An 18532-nucleotide genomic window follows, 5' to 3' on the forward strand; every position below is an offset into this window, starting at 1 on the left:
ATTGCTTGCTTTAGGAAAGCGTCTTCCTGAATGACCTTTAAAGGTTATTCTTCTGTCGTCCATTCTATTATCGTCGGAACGCAATCTCTGAAATTCTCATGATGCCGACTATTATCAAGTCACTCAGTCCCTAATTCATGTTTAGTTTATCTTGTTCACCAGTCCATACTGATTTCTATTACTCTGGGGTCTAACTTTTCCTTCTGGTAGTCGTATTGGAGTCACGAACTTATACTCTTTTGTGGTCTCAAGGCATGTCACCTCTCGTATTTTCCTTAACTTAACTATAGACTCTGTAATACTGTCGTTCCTTTTTTTGATCTACCATTGTCATCCATGTATCACATATTACTCATAATGCTTCCTTAACTCTCTTCTTATTTCCCTACTAACATCTCTGTCCATCATTTTATTCTGAAAACTCGAACAAGACATTCTTTTGATTTTAGCTCCCCTTGCTCCATATACTGGCTTTTCGGGTTGCCTAACATTCTTTCTCTACTAGGGACGGGAGCCACACTAAGGTAATATTTATCCTTTCAAGGCTTCCAGTGCCTATCTTTGTAGTACTCATATCTAGCTGTACTATTTTAGAGTGCACCATCTGGGTGCCTCACAAGGAGATCTATTATCACATTTGCAATATCCTTTGGAAATGTCAACTAACAGAAACAATCCATTCACCATTTTGGGTTACTCTAACCCGAGTCGGATCTTGATATCCCGTCCTTCTCTTAAACTACACTTGTCAGCCCCCATAGGGAATAACTGAAATGGGTGTGATCAATTGTATATATCTCTGGTACTATTGAAAGTAACTCAGAATGCTTATATTCCTCTGCGATAATCTTCATTAGCTGGGTAGCTCGTACCCTTTTTCATCTTGCTTCTTTTACTTGCTGAAACTTGTGTCTACCTTCCGATTCTCTTATTCTTTTTTATCGTAAGAGTGGATAGATATTCTTGCCTTAGGGATCCTTATCAAGAAGCTTACACATATTAGTACACACATGATCTATTGAATACCTCATATTTATCCATCATAAGCATGATGCAAAAATTGAGTTCCTCTGACTCAACTCTTCCACAGCTATATCTCTTACCAACCGTCTTTCTAGATGTAGGCATCATTGTATTATGAATAAGATAGAGTTTAGGAAATTGAATTCTTACAACTGAGCTCTACCACACGATCTAGAGTAAGAAGAAAGAGTGACAGTCCTAAATGCCCTGTAGCCTCTTGCTTATAAGTGTGGTGCACAACACACCCATAAAAGAGACTCTAATAGGCACGGCTTGTAGACTCCCTAGGCTAGAACTGCTCTGATACCACTTTTGTCACGACCCAAACCGATGGGCCGCGACGGGCACCCGGTACCTTACTCAATCGAGTACCAACATAACGTATCTTTATTATTACATCATCATGGGTAAGTGGGCCAGAAGAGGCGTCATGAGATAACCAGAATAAACATTAGAGAACACTCGACATAGAACGACCCAACGTAATATAAAAACTTGTAAACGTGGCATACGGGCCTATAAGGCCAACATGATCATTTGTACTCTCAAAACATAGGCTGACAAAGCCATACAAGTATCCGTATACATGACATATATCTACAAGCCTCTAAGAGTACATAAGTATCATAAAGTTCGGGACTGGGGCCACCCATATCAATCACTACATGTCCTAATTATACTAATCAAATAAGTAACTTCGGAGCAAATGGAGCGCACTAACACCTTCTGCTGAGCTGATAGCCTACTTGGAGGACTCTCAACCTGTCTATCAGGACCTGCGGGCATGAAACGCAGCGTCCCCAGGTAAAGGGACATCAGTACAAACAATGTACCGAGTATGTAAGGAATGAAAATTAGTAAACAATAGACATGAGAGAAACATGGAGTAAAAGACTCAACATGTAAGTCTGAATAACTCTATGAATCATTAGTATTTATAATGTCATGCATATGCGTATAAATGTCATACCATGCATAGGTATATGCGTACATAACATCATTAAGCTTCTGAGGGCATCCCATCATATCATTTCGGCCACTGTGGGCAAATCATCAACGTATACCAGCTGATCAGGTGGTGGTGGGTATATAACGCCGTAACCTTTTTCCATATCCCATATACATAAAATATATATATATATATATATATACGCGTATATAACGCCATCTGGTCATGGACCAATGTACATGTATAAATGAATTTAATGCATGAGAAGTACGTCAATAAAATCTTTCGAAATGTCATAAGACCATTATGCCTTTGATTAATATCATGAAGTAAACTTTATCAACTTACGTATTTTCTGAGACCTATGAACAGATGATAGAATAATAGGACACATGGGGAATCAAGAACATAAGCATCTCTAGCATTTCTATGAATAGAGTCATTTATGAAAGTTGTGCATTTTCTCATTTTGTTTGTATCGTATGGATCATGCCAAAAAAGAAAGGAGGGATAGCCATAACATACCTGAACCGATTTTCTTGACAATCCCTCTAACACATGTCTTTTGCGAAAACATGTAATGGCAAGATCAGAGTAGGGAAAATTCGTATGATATTCTTGAGAAAGATTATACTGGGCTTCCTTATAATTGCAAAAATGTCACGTTGCTAAGATGCTAAGTAATATTTGTTGCAAATAACATTGCTATTGTTTTGAATGAGTTTGCTGAAGCTTTCTTTGTGATTGTAGAGAAGTCTTTAATTCTTGGTGGTATGGGCCCCACCTTGATAAGTATTACTTGGCCAAAGAATGTCCAAATTATGCCACCTTTCAACCTAATTTAAGAGTCATATTTACCTTGCTCTTGGCTGCCACATTGAGCCTCCCTAAGACTTATCCAAATATTCACCCCCTTTCCTTAATCAACTCATTAATCCTCCACTAATCCAATAATTAACCAATTACCCATATAATTAAGAATTATCTCAAATTACTTATAATACTACTCATTTTTAACACACTTTATACACCTTACTATCATGGTCATGTGGTACCTTGTATGGCACTAGTCCATAAATACAGGGTATTGTAGTTTGGACCGTATTTCATCTCAAAATGTCAAACTTCGACGAAATTTATTTTTTTCGATTTGCTTACCCTCTCATCTTCATGAATTTACTCATCACTTGTTTGAAATAACATAATGCTTATAATCTAAAAATAATCTCATTCCCGAACTTATGTCGATTAGCTTACGACGAAACTTTAACATACGAAAATGCGGGATGTAACATCTCATTTTCTAGCTTTCATCAATTTACTTATGGCATACTTTCACATACTAAAACATGGGGTGTAACAGCGAGGGTATTAAAGTGGACCCCATAAAGATTGAGGCAGTTCAGAGTTGGCCTCGTCCTAGTTCGGCGACTGAGATCAGGAGTTTCTTTGGGCTAACAGGTTATTAAACGCCGATTTGTGGAGGGCTTCTCATCCATTGCAGCACTTTGACTAGATTGACCCAGAAGGGTGCTCCATTTCGTTGGACCGATGATTGTGAGGCGAGCTTTTAGAAGCCCGAGAGAGCTTTGACTACAGCACCAGTTCTAGTGGTGCCTTACGGTTCGGGGATGTATACGGTGTATTGTGACGCTTCATGCGTTGGCTTGGGTTGTGTATTAATGCAGGAGGGGCGAGTTATTACATATGCCTCATGTCAGCTGAATCCATATGAGAAGAATTATCTTGTGCACGATATGGAGTTGGCCGCGATTGTTCAGGCTCTTAAGATCTTGAGGCATTATTTATATGGGGTGCCTTATGAGGTTTACACTGATCACCGCAGTTTGCAGCACTTGTTCAAGCAAAGGGATCTCAATTTGGGGCAGCACAGATGGCTTGAGTTACTGAAGGACTATGACATCACTATTCTTTATCATCCGGGCAAGGCGAATGTAGTCACAGATTCCTTGAGCAGGAAAGCAGAGAGCACGGGTAGTTTGGCATTCATTTCAGCAGAGGAGAGGCCACTAGCTTTGGACATTCAGTCCTTAGCCAACAGACTTGTGAGGTTGGATATTTCAGAGCCCGACCGAGTTCTTGCATGTGTTGTTGCCCAGTCTTCACTATTGGAGCAGATCAAGGCTCTACAGTTTGATGATCCGCACTTGGCAGTTCTCAGGGAGACGCTACTACAGGGTGTTGCCAAGGAGGATTCTATTGGCGAGGATGGTGTCCTGCGACTCCAGGGTCGTCTATGTGTTCCTAATAAAGATGGATTGAGGGAGAGGATCCTATAGGAGGCACACATTTCTCGATATTCCATTCATCTAGGTGCTACGAAGATGTATCGAGACCTGAGACAGCATTATTGGTAGAGGCGGATTAAGAAAGATATAGTTGAGTATGTAGCTAGGTGCCTAAATTGCCAGCAGGTTAAGTATGAGCACCAGAGGCCAGGTGGCTTACTCCAACAGATAACTATACCGGAGTGGAAATGGGAGCGCATTACTATGGACTTCGTAATTGGGTTACCGCGGACCTTGCGGAAGTTCGATGCAGTTTGGGTCATTGTTGACAGGTTGACCAAGTCAGCACACTTCGTTCCAATTACAACTACTTATACTTCAGAGAGGTTGGCACATATTTATATTCGGGAGATAGTTCGGTTACACGGTGTGCCTATTTCCATCATATCAAATAGAGGCCCTCAGTTCACTTCGCATTTCTGGAGAACAGTACAGAGTTAGTGGGGGACCCGTGTAGCCTCAGTTCATAACCCAAGCTCTCAACTAGTTGAATAGGGCCGAAGTCTAACACATGTGACAAGTCAGCGTGATACCTCGGAGAATGATCGCCAGTTGCCATTGTTGCTATACATGATCGCCAGTTGAGATCCAAGAGGATTTTCGCGATAAAGGTCCAGTGGAGGGGCCAACCAGTCGAGGAGGCGACCTGGGAGACCGGGGAGGACATGCGGAGCAGATATCCACACTTAAGAGGAGGAGAATGTAACAACCCGATAATTTATTTTACTTTCTAGAACCTTGTTCCCCTAAATAAGACTTCTCGTACATGTTTTTACTGATTTATGACTTGCGAGAATGGTTAGTTCTGGATTTGAAAGGGTTCGGGTTGAAATCGGAGCACTTGGTTCCTTAAGGTTGGCTTAAAAGGCCAAGTTTGACTTCGGTCAACATTTTGAGTAAACGACCTTAGAAACGGAATTTGACGGTTTCAATAGGTTCGTGTAATGATTTTGGACTTGGGCGTATGTTCGAATCGGGTTTTGGATGACCCGGGAGCGCTTTGGTGCCTAATAGTGAAAGTTGGTTCTTTAAAGGCTTTAGAAGTTCTTTAAATTTGGTTTGGAGCGGGTTTTGATGTTATCGAGGTCCTAACGGAATTTCGAGATCGGGAATAGTTCCGTAATATCATTTAAGACCTGCACGTAAAATTTGGTGTCATTCCGAGTAGTTTAAGTACGTTTTGGCGCATTGGAAGTAAATAGAAGAACTTGAAGTTCTTAAGTTTGATTCAATTGGTTTTGGGGTGCGATTCTTAGTTTTAATGTTGTTTCGGGCATTCCGAGAGTTTGAGCGAGTCTGTTTTATGATTCCAAACTTATTGATATGTTCGGGAGGGGCCCTGGGGCCCCCGAGTGTCAATCGAACGAGGCTCGGACCAAGATGAGAATTTGGAGCAATAGCTGATGCACCAGATCTGTCAAAACCGCACCTGCGCTTGGTCAGCCGCAGGTGCGATCTCGCAGGTGCGGGCCAAGCCTCGCAGAAACGGCCAAAGGAGGGCAGCCTAGGTTTCGCAGATGCGGCCCATCCTCTGCAGAAGTGGGTACCCGTCCGCAGAAGCGATCCCAGCCGGCCCAGTGAATTCCGCAGAAGCGGACCCTTGTCCGCAGAAGCGAGGGCGCAGGTACGGCCCTACGACCGTAGGTGGGGAAACCACTGGAGGCAGTGAGCCTCATTTATTACGGGTTAGGACCATTTTATCACATTTTCTTTCACTCTTGGGCGATTTAAGAGCTTCTAAGGAGGGGATTTTGACCTAGCTTTGTGAGGTGAGTAATTTCTTTAAAATATGAGTTTAGTACATATATTATGGGTAGATTTTCACATGAAAATTGGTAAAAATCATGGGTTGAGATGAAAACCCTAGGGTTTAATAAAAATAAGATTTTACCACGAAAATGATTATGAAACTTAGTGAAAATCATATATTATGTTCCTAAGGTTATGGGTAACAACTTTCTTCAAATATTTACGGAATCCGGGCGTGTGGGCCCGGGGTTGAATTTTAGGAATCATGCAATTTTGGTGGAGATATGAACTTTTGAGCAATAGATTGATCGATTTATATAATGTTTGGCTAGTTCCGGGTCGTTTGGCATCAAATTTGGAGGTGTGAGCGCATTCTTGAATTGGAAAGTAAGCTTTGAGACGAGGTAAGTCTCTTTTCGAACCTTGTAAGAGGGAACTTACCCCATAGGTGAACTTAATTAATATGTGTTATTATTTTTGGGGGGCTACGTATGCACGAAGTGACGAGAGTCAGTATGTAGCTACTATTCCTGTTTATGTCCGGGTAGTTTTAGGTTTACACCATGCTTGTGGACACCGTTATTTGATTATATTTGTTAACCGTATCAAATGGAACTGAGTTGAGATTTTTAAGGATTTAAAAGCTTAAAATCGAATTGTCTTTATTTTGAAAAGAATCAAGAAAGGGTTATGATTTATTGATAAATTTATATTTGACTATGTCGCATGTATGATTCGCGATCGGGATAATAGATGCATCTATGGTTCGTGCCGTTCGACCCTCGACAGTGCACAGTTTACATTTGTGTTGGATCGGGCCGAACATCATCGGTGGTATTTGTGTGTGATAATAGAACTAGAAGTTCCTTTCATAATCGGTAAAAAAATTCATTGTTTGTGTGATCATATGTTTTAAAAGAAGGAAGTGATTCAAGCTCTTAAATATTTATGAAGACTTGTTCAGTTATTTCTTGTTCTGAGTCTTATTGTTGTATATCATGCTTAATTAGAATTTTATATTATCATGTTATTGGCCCTAGTAAGTGTCGGAGTCGACCCTTCGTCACTACTTCTTTAAGGTTAGGCTAGATACTTACTAGGTACATAATATTTATGTACTCACACTACACTTCTGTACTTAATTGTACAGGATCTGAGGCAGGTGCATCTGGTCACCAGACTGGCACGCAGATTTGATCCCTATCTCGAGACTTCACGGTGAGTTGCCTTCCGAGCCGTTCTGCAGCAGCTGGAGTCTCCCTTATGTTTTATTTTTCTGTCTATTTCCTTTCAGACAGTATGCTAGTATTTTTTTGTATATTCTATTAGATTGCCCACATTCTTGTGATACTAGGTCTTGGCACACACACTAGTAGACTTATGATTTTGGATTTGTTTACATGATTATAATTTATACTTGTTTGCTTCCGTTTAATTATGTCACATTCGCAAATTTCTAAATCTCTTTAACAAATAAGGAAATGTTATCCACTTAGTATTTTATTTAAACGGGAAACTATTAGTTTGATCAGTGCTGGCTTTCCTAACAATGGTGTTGGGCGCCATCACGGCCTAAGATGGAATTTGGTCGTGACATGTATCTAATTTAGTGCTTGTTTATGATTGGGTATTTATTATTTAGCTTAGTTCATGCTTTAATTGTGAAATTAATGGCTGCAAATATTAGTTCATGCTTATTTAACTTAGTCTCTACTTGAGAAAGAGAGACTTAGTCTAGGATAATTTAGATAACAAGGAATTGGGTCAATTGAGAGATTGATTAACCCAATTAAAGGGTTCAACGTAGAGATAGTAATAACTCGACTTGAGCTCTTATCAACTGTTTTGGGTGATACCCATTTGGTCTTGAGAAAGCCAAATTAGGCAAAACCACTCTCTAACCGAGAGGTACTGAGTGGGTAAATTAGAGTTGATAGCTATAATACACCCCAATCAACGAAACAAGCATTAAAGTCTTTATCCCGTTAGGCAAATACCTAGGTAATAGTCATAGTACTAGGATTTTTATTCATTTGGAAAAATATCCTTAAGACAATTTTCTCTAGTCTTCTTCCTTTAGATTGTAATCAATAGAGTAAAATTAGAAATATAAAATAATTCTTTATGTGGAAGTGCAATCTAGCTAATTCAATCACTCACAGTGAAATATATATCCCTAACCCCCATCTTAGCTCCCTGTGGATTCGACCCCGACTCTTAGTTGGGTTTTTATTATTGCAAACGACCGTTTTATATCTCTTTTGAGGTGCGTTTTGGACATGATCAGGCCTCTTACCATGAAATATCACATACACCTTCGATGCCAATATATTCTCCGCTTGACAATTTTTTTCTGAACTCATTGAACACTGTTATGGCTTCATCATACGATTTAAAAGCCCGGAAGATGCCACCCTTGATACCAGTAACTATAGGAGCACACTGACGCCAATAGTTGTATAATCCAGGCCTCTTACCACGAAATACAACATAGACTTTTGAAGCATTTTCCTCTTCCCGTCCCCTATTTCTTAATCTAACCCTTAACACTAAAAGAAAGATAAGAGATGAAGAAGGAGAAAATAAAGATAGAAAAGAAATAGGGGCCGGAAAAGTTTTCTAGGTGCGGCACTATATATTTAAGAGTTTAGGGTTAGAAAGTGACCAATGCAAAATGAGTATAGTAGTTTAAATGTATACGTATTTCATATGATATACTATGTGTATATTTTAATGTATTTCGTTTGACATACTATGTGTATATGTGCATTGAGTGCTTTATGGAAAAGGATGTAGCCATGCATGTGTACATGTGAAAGAGGCCTTGGGAAGGTAATTAAAATAATGAGAGAGAATTGTTAGAAAATTTTGAATTGAAATAAAAATCTGATAAAGGGTAGAGATGAAAAACGGAATTGCCAAATTATCCATTATGCCCTAAAAAAACGTGTGAAGTTATCACAATGCCCCCATTCGGGACATTTGGGCCATTATTAGAGTGGCCAAATATATTTTCTTGACTTAAAATATTCAAGCTCTTCTAGATCTGTTTTCTTAAAATTTTTGCTTTTATTAGAGTGATATCAGAGCTCTATTCTGAAGATTACATATAGAATAGTTCCTTTTACGATTAATCGTAATTATTTATTTAATACTTCCTCCGTTTCAATTTAGATGAGGTAGTTTGACTCGGCACGGAATTTAAGAAAAAAGAAGAAGGCTTTTGAAACGTGTGATCTTAAAAGCTTAAGGGGTAAAGGCTTTGTGGGGTCATGATATTTGTGTGGTTATAAAAACTTCTCATTAAGGATAAAATGAGTAAAATGAAGAGTTTAAAGTTGAATTATTTTTAAATTTAAAAATGTATCATTTATTTTGAAACAGACTAAAAAGAAAAATACATTATCTAAATTTGAAACGGAAGGAGTAGTTAGATTAAAATTTATCCTCATGAAATCCCTTGTGGGCTTACAAAGAGGAACAATGAGAATCAAACCCACACATATTGTCAAGAAGACTTACTCCCACGGCATTTATCACTAAACGACAAACTTTAGTAGTATGCCTAAAGTATTTCGAGTTTGAGCTGAACTCGAGGGCACTCATTTTATAAATTTTTTGTAAGTTGGAATAGACTCACTGCTTTACTTCATATTTTAAATAATATATGATGAGGGAAAACATAAAAGAAATAGAAAAGCAGCAAGAATGCAAAACTTTGACCCGTTTCTCAAAATTTAGGAGGTTTCAAGGAATTGAAGAGCAGATATTAAAATGCAGGAGTGTCTTTTTACTTTATTGCGCGCTGGATCCTCTTGAATCTCAAGTGAATGTTTCACTCACAAAGTAACTTGTGAACATAGTAGAAATTCATGAACTTCATCTAGGATGTTCATAAAAACTTAAAAAATCGAACCAAATCGACCAAAAAATTCGATACTTTTTAGGTTTGGTTTGATTTTGGTTTTAAATTTTAAAAACCGATCAAATTTGGTTTGATTTTGATTTTAATCAAAAAATAATCGGAAAAAATTGAACCAAACCGACTATAAAAGTAGCTATTTAAATTTATTATTACACACGCATATACATATATATGTATAAAGTTTTTAAAATTTTATGGTACATATTAGTCATTTGTATTTTTAATCTAGTTCTTTGCTATAATAATAATCTGATTTGATTGGTAGTTTTCTTTTGCTAAGTACAAGAATTTATTTCATGTTAAAAATAATTAATTTTTAATTGATTACTTAAATTATTCATCACTGTTTGGGTCAATTATCATCAATATATTTTGGTAAATGATAGATTTCTTAAAGAGCAATTTGTTTGACAGCGTTACTTTGAAAATGTAGTCGCCGGAATATGCGTTTGGTAGTGTATATCTCGTATTTTAAAAAAAACTGATAAATAACCGAAAAAACCGAAAAATCGACAAAATCGAATCGATAAAAAATCGACTTAATTAGTTTAGTTTGGTTCCAATATTTGAAAAACCGACTTACTTAATTCAGTTTATTTTTAGAAGAAAAACAAACCCAAATCAAACCATGAACACCCCTATCTTCCGTCATTTTCTCACTTCGCTTATGATGATTTTGTCACTTTGAAATTAACTATAATATCCTTTTTCCACTTTTAAACTTTTTACATCGTTAGGAATATCATTATAATCCTCTTGCATGGTGGGGTCATAGTCAGGGAGATTATTAGTATAATCGTAGTTTTAGATCTTGTCAACATGGTGTGCCATGAATAGTTAAAGGTTTTGGATACCTCATCAGAAGGCCAAAGATTTTCTAATATAAGTAACTAATTAGTTGAGGGGTATGAAATACACTTTTTCTTCTTGAAGTGCTAAAACAACTATATTCTAAATATTTCGTTCGAAATTGCTAGATTGTCTTGGCTATACTCTTTAACATAGTGATATTGTTCGTTTTAGGTCAAGGTTGTATAATTTTTTTCAAAAAGTTTTATACTATTAAGAGATCATTACACCTTATACGTAGCCTCCTAATATTTTCAACTCCTAATATGAGTCTTTGTTCGTACACCTAATAGTCTCCCTCTCGAACTAAGTTCCACGTGGCCCACTACCATGATCCACGGATCTCCCTCGAACCAGTTCCACATGGTCCATTACCACTACATACGGGTTAATTTTCGAGATTAATTATGTGTCACCCACATGTTAGAGTATTTACGGCAACTGAAGCCCGCAACTAACTTCTTTTTTATGTGCGAGTCTCCAAGCTCGTAAGGGTAAGAAAATCAAGTCATTGCTTCATCACTCTGTCATCGCCATACTCGTCCCACTGAACCTGGGCTCTGATACCATTTATTGGGCTAAATCGATCCAATTATATTCTTAACATGGTATGATATTGTCTATTTTGGACCAGGCCAGTACGATTTTTCCAAAATGTATCACACCATTAAGAGATCTGTACACCTTATATGCATGCATTATCAATATAGGATTTTGTTCACATATCTAAACGGATTGTTTATCTTGTTGTATTGCGCTCAACAGTATATATTCTAATATATTTTTCAAAAATAATCTCAATAAAAAACCGCACAAGTAACATTTTTCTCTTTCCTTAATTTCCTTTGAGGGGGTGGGGTGTTTCTCTTGGACAATCTCTATTGCTTTGTGATTCTGTCTTGGCTGCAGACATAAGAATGCATACTCGTTTGACATTTTGAACCCCACTAATCATATAAATTATACAACAACTAGTGTAATTATCGCGATTAAATATTTTTTTACATAAATTAATAAAAAATCATCTTTTCCCGATAAATTTAACATTCTATATTTCTTTGACAGAAAGGTTGTATGAGAAACATTTCAAATTAAATAAAAACAACATATTCAATTAATCACATGTGAACTTGAATAAAAAATGGAAAAATAGAAAAATATAATGAAAATAGAAAACATAGTAATGGTAAAAACCTTAGGGATATAAACCTGAGATGTCATTCCACATCTTTTCTTCCTCTAAGGTCTTTTTCCTAGATTTTTTTTTCCTTATATGAATTGTTTGAGACTTATGTTTCATAAGATTGTCAATTTTCTCGTTTTTCTCATATACAATTTTTTTTTAAAAGGTAAAAGGACAGGAAACAAAAAAAAGACATAGAAAATAAAAAGGCAAAATCAATTAAAATTAAAAGGGGGATAACACTGAAAGCTTCTCCAGTGTACGATAATATGGCCAAGTCACATTCTTCATCTTTAAGGCAATTTGGTGAATTAGATCTCATTCCATAACATAGTAGATTTGTCAACAAAGATTAGTTGTTTAGTGCCATGATTATAAAATTTAGTATTTCCTCTTCTATGCATAATTAGTAAAAGGAAATTAGACAAAAACAGTAGTTCATAAATAAATCATTTTTTAAAAGCAGTAAAGGGTCAGACTACATTATGAATAAGAAAGAAGTCATTGTTAATCTTTTAAAGTGGGAATAAGAAGAAAAACAAAATGAGAAAGGTCCAAAAACCTATTTCACATATCAAAACTATCACGCGGGTAGCAACCAACTTTAAAGATGCATTCTCCATTATTAGCGAGATAGATACAAATCTATAGTGGACTTCAAGGATACTTTCTATTTCTAAAAATGCTTATGTTACCCTATTTCAAATTTACAACAGCCTTGTTTGTGAGAAATTGCTGATATTTTGAGACAATTGCTCCTTCATGCACCTTTTAGTATTCCAAATTAATGAGTCTTTAAAAAATAATATTTTATTAATATTTATTTTTCTTCTTTAACTTAGCAATGTATGTAAAATTCAATTAATAGGGAATATAATTAATTCTCTAGTTAGGAAAAAAGGCAAAAGTAAAAGAACCAGAGAAGAATTAAATACATTTCTTGGCATATGAGAGGTGCCTTCTTCTCTTTTCGGTTCGTATTATTGTAGAAATCTAATATCACTGGGACGACTGCAACGTATGTAAAATTCAATTAATAGGGAATGTGATTAATTTTTTAATTAGGACAAAAGGAAAAAGGGAAAAGAATGAGAGAGAAATAAATACATTTCTTGGCATATGGGAGGTGCCAACGATCTTTCTCTTTCAGCGGTCAGTTCGTGTTATTCTAGAGATCTAATATTACTGGGACGACTATATGATAAGAAGCAAAATAAACAAAGAATAATAAAAAATTACTATTACATGTCAAAATAATATAAAGAGGTAAAAAAAAATTATTACATCTCAATTAACAATGAATAAAATAAATTGATAGATAAATAAGCAAGAAAGAAACTTCGAATTAGGTGTTTGCTCAAGCAAACAAATTAACAGGACATGTTAGATGTGATAGTCTCAAGAAAAGAATTGGTAACAAAATAAAAATCAAGTTAAGAATAAACTTGACATGGTTAGTAAATGTTTACCCAAAAAACGAACAGAGTTGAATTTATACGTAGTTCTAAGGATATGTGATATAACTTAATACAAATCGTAAGGATAAAAGAAAATATCAAATATGGACTGCAAAGAATGCAAAATAAACAAAGTTGTAAAGAAAACGATTTTTAGGACTAAACAAGATGAATCGATTTTTTAAGCTTAAAAGAGTAACTCTTGAATGGTGCTTGAATTACAATGTGAGCTCCGTAAAAAGCTGCCGTTACAGAAATGATAACCCTGTCCTTTATAGTAGAGGGATCTTACTTTAAATATAATTAAAATACTCAGTGGGAGGTCCATGATAAATCAGTTTTTTCACAATTCCTGCCAAGATTCTCTCCTCTAGTGGGATTGCAACGGCTTTTTTCTGTGAGCTCGATCTTGGCTCGAGCTCTCGATCTTGGCTTGAACTCGATTTTGACTCGAGCTCTCGATCTTGGCTGAGGAGTGCGTTCCCGGGGCGTGTGTTCTTACTTCTTATTTTAAGGTCGATAAAGGCTCATCGGTCCCTAGCCGATGTGAGCCAGTATCGAGGTACATGTGTTCGATAACCGAGAAGCACCTCAAACACCTAAAGAAAGATTGCAATTGGGATAAAAAAAGAAATAATAATTCCTACTTCTGACGAAGATATCACCACTTACGTGAAAGGGTTTTTGAATGTGTATACTTACCCTTTCACGTTAGGTCCCCTCGATTCCGTTATTATTGACTTCTGTCGTCAATACCAAATAACCCTAGGCCAGGTCCATCCTTCTTTTTGGCGGATCGTTATCTTGATCCGATCTTTGTGAACAAAATCGAGGGGATGTCGTTCACCCTCGGCCATCTTATCCGATTGTACCGACCTCAACTTTTTCGAGGAGGGTTAATAAAACTTCACCGTCGGGCTACCAAGGCTTTGTTCTCGAGCATTGACGAGGACAGGGATCGGGGCTGGATAGGCAAGTTCGTTCGAGTGAGGACTTCGGACCTGATTCCGATCGAAAAGATGCCCTTTTCCGAGGAGCGGAATATAAAACGTAAGTGTGATCCTGCTGTTACTTCCTTCTATTTTGTTCTTTCATTTCTTTTCTCATCGATACTCTTTTTTTTGCGATGCAGCGGTTCTCTGGATGCCCAGAGCAGTTTTCGATCTCAAGAACTAGGTACGAGCTCTTGTTTCGACCTCCACATACGCCGAGCGCTCATGGCGTGATTTGTCAAAAGGTCGATGGGAGGCCAAAAATCATAGTAAGCACTTTTCTCGTACTCTTTGATAATTTGAACGAGATGCTTTCCAAATATTTTAATAAAATTTTCCATATGCAGGTTTGGGCAAAGATACGGTTTTGAGGCCCTTGTCCAACGAGGAAGAAACTTTGGCCTCCATCCCAAAGCCGGTGAAGGAAAATAAAAGGAAAAGAGCCTCCGTTCTCGAAGATCCAAAACTGAAGAAGAGGACGGCTCGTAAGCCGAACAAGAATGCCTTTCCTTTAACCGTGGAATCAGTTCTGCATCTAAGGGATGAAGAAGAAAAAGAAAACGATGGGTCTGCGTTGGCGGCCCAAACGAAGAGAACCATCGATGCCTCATCGGCAGCTAGATTGATGATGCTTCATGAGGCTCCGCCTCGAATTGAAGATATATCGGGGAAAGATTCGGTCGGAATCCCTGAATTATCGGAGATCGAAAACGCATCCCATCGGAGCCAACGGATGGGGGATATGTCTGAAGGGACCCCTCTTGAATCCCTTCGAACCTAAGAGAATGCTCCAAGTGATTTATTTGGGGCAGCAACAATCGAAGATTCGCCCCCTTCCCCGCTTTTTCCGCAGGGGTGATTCTGGAAGCCCAAGCTTTGGGGGCCCTCGATCTAGACATGCCTCATGATGGAGAGGATCCCTTTCATGACCTGTTTACCGGTATCGAGGACGTTGCCGGTACTAGTGATGAGTCGGATCTTTTTCATGGGGTGCAGCAGGCTTTGAATCAGGTAAGCCTTAAAATTATTTTATCGGTACTACCTTTATGTTTACTTTTCGTTTCTAACTTCGTTTCTTGTTTCTTTGCATGCAGTGGTAGTTCATCGAGAAGCATGTTCTCGGTCCCAAAACGAGCTGCGTCGATACGAGTTAGCCAAGGCTTACCGAGATCAGAATAATCTGTCTGAGCAGGTAATGATACTTTTAAAAGCCTATGGGCTTGATACCGAAATGATGGCTAATTTTTCGGTCTCACAGTTGCAGCAAAGAATTGTGATGATCGGGAAGCTTCGTGAGGAGGTCGACGTGATAAAAGCGGAGCCTTTGCAGTGGAAAGAAGGTATGGACCGCTTTGCTGTAGAGAAAGAAACTGCTCGAGCCCAGTTATCATCGGCCTAAACCCAACTTCAGAGAATGAAGGAAAAAGGCATGGTTCAAGTAAGAAGAATAGAGGAGCTCGAGGCTCGGTTGGCCTCTGTACTTGCCAAGGCTGAATCTGATGCCGAAAAGGCAAAGGCCGATGTGGATGCACTCGTGGCCGTCTATCGGGCCGATGCTGAAGCTGCCCAGGTCCAAGCAAGAGAGGCTGCCGAGACTGCCGATACTCGAGAACATTGGGTCACTGAACTTGCTAAGTGCCGATCTCAGAGGGAAACCCTCGAGGAGATCCATGCTCGTGGTTTCGACCTCGCTGAAGAGATAAAAATAGCCAAAGAACTCAAAGCTGATGCCGAAGCATTGGTTTTAGATGACGATGATGAGGACAATGATGATGACGATGGGAGTAAGAGCGGATCCGAGAACGGGGGGAGCCCGATAGAGAAAAGACCGCTCCTGGAAATGACCAGGAAGCTTAGTCCTTAATTATTACGTTGTAATAAATCATGTAAATTATTTTGTATATAAAAATATCTCTTTTTTGCCGACTTGCTTCTGTTTTATTTCCTGTTTTATGAATACTTTATTCACGCCTTATGAATGTTTTCACAAGGATTTAAACAACTTAATCAAATTTGGACTTCGTAGCCTCTGTAACCGAGCGAGCGCTTACTCAAACTTGAAGTGATGTAGACCTTAGGCTTATTAGTTGAGTCAATGATTTGAGCTCGAAGAAATATTGTTCGTAGGCGTAATGGTCGAGTGAGTGCTTGCTTGAACTCAAAGTAAAAGTAGCCCATAGGCTTAGTAGTCGAGTGAATGATTCGAACTCGAAGTAATGTAACCCGTAGGCATAATGGCCGAGTGAGTGCTTGCTCGAACTCGAAATAAAAGTAGCATGTAGGCTTAGTAGTCGAGTGAATGATTCGAACTCGAAATAATGTAGCCCGTAGGCGTAATGGTCGAGTGAGTGCTTGCTCGAACACGAAATAAAAGTAGCCCGTAGGCTTAGTCGAGTGAATGATTTGAACTCGAAGTAATGTAGCCTGTAGGCGTAATGATCGAGTGAGTGCTTGCTCGAACTCGAAATAAAAGTAGCCCGTAGGCTTAGTAGTCGAGTGAATGATTTGAACTCGAAGAAATATAGCCCGTAGGTGTAATGGTCGAGTGAGTGCTTGCTCGAACTCGAAATAAAAGTAGCCCGTAGGCTTAGTAGTCGAGTGAATGATTTGAACTCGAAGTAATGTAGCCCGTAGGCGTAATGGTCGAGTGAGTGCTTGCTCGAACTCGAAATAAAAGTAGCTCGTAGGCTTAGTAGTCGAGTGAATAATTCAAACTCGAAGAAATATAGCCTGTAGACGTAATGGTCGAGTGAGTGCTTTCTCGAACTCGAAATAAAATTAGCCCGTAGGCTTAGTAGTCGAGTGAATGATTCGAACTCGAAGAAATATAGCCCGTAGGCGTAATGGTCGAGTGAGTGCTTGCACGAACTCGAAATAAAAGTAGCATTTAGGCTTAGTGGTCGAGTTTATCATAATTCTATTTGTATAATAAATCTCCAAATAGAGGAATTTTTCTTGGATATAAGATATCGGTAAAGAGGAGAACTTTCTTTGCAAGTCATTATGCATGTGTTCATGTTTCGCGTCTGGGTTCGGGCCAACTACATGAGCATGGTTCGTTTTGACCATTTGGCTCTTACAACTTTTCCTATTGGAACCCCGTTGTTGCGAAATAACTTTCTTGCATCAGAACTTGATATATTTGAGGGCTAATGCCCCCCCTCCCCCCTCCCCCAGTATTCGAGGTCGATTGTAAAGAGGACTCAGATACTGTTGTAAGTGCAGCATAATCATTGATTGCCTCATTAAAAATCTTGCCGAAAAATCCATTTGGGATAAAACCAGTCTAAGAGAAAAAGAGTGTAACGCGTGCTTTCAAACCTAAGGCTTCGTATTGAAGGATCTATCTTAGCTCCTGATCGGACTTCTGCAGGGGTTAGTTTTGAAATTTAAATGAATATGGGAGGGTCGTACCTTAGCAGTAGCATCATTTTAGATATGATACATTCTAATTGCTTGATAGTTGTTTGTCGTTTATAATGCCGAACTTGTATGATCCCTTTCCGATGTTCTTGAGAACCTGATATGGTCCTTCCCAGTTCGGTCCTAGTTTTCCTTCATTCGAATTTCAGGTATTGAGGGTGACTTTCCTTAGCACTAAGTCCTCGGGCTTAAAATGGCGGAGCTTGGTTCTTCGATTATAGTATCTTTCGATTCATTGCTTTTGGGCGGCCAATTGGACGAGAGCAGCTTCTTGTATTTCGTCCGATCATTCGAGGCTAGTGTTCATAGCCTCGTTATTTGATTCTTCTATTGTGTATCGAAATCTGGCACTGGGTTCGCCAACTTCGACGGGTATCAAGGCTTCGGACCCGTATACTAAGGAGAACAGGGTTGCCCCTGTACTAGATTTTGACGTTGTTCGATATGCCCAAAGGACTTCGGGTAGGATTTCTCTCCATTTTCTTTTAGCGCCGTTCAACCTCTTCTTTAGGTTTTGAATGATAGTTTTGTTCGTTGATTCGGCATGTTCGTTCCCACTGGGTGATACGGTGTTGATAATATCCTTCTTATTTTGTGATCTTCGAAGAATTTCGTCACTTTGCTGCCAACAAATTATTTCCCATTGTCACACACTATTTCGGTGGTATCCCGA

Source organism: Nicotiana tomentosiformis, chromosome 6, assembly GCF_000390325.3.
Source record: "Nicotiana tomentosiformis chromosome 6, ASM39032v3, whole genome shotgun sequence".
NCBI classification, from domain to species: domain Eukaryota; kingdom Viridiplantae; phylum Streptophyta; class Magnoliopsida; order Solanales; family Solanaceae; genus Nicotiana; species Nicotiana tomentosiformis.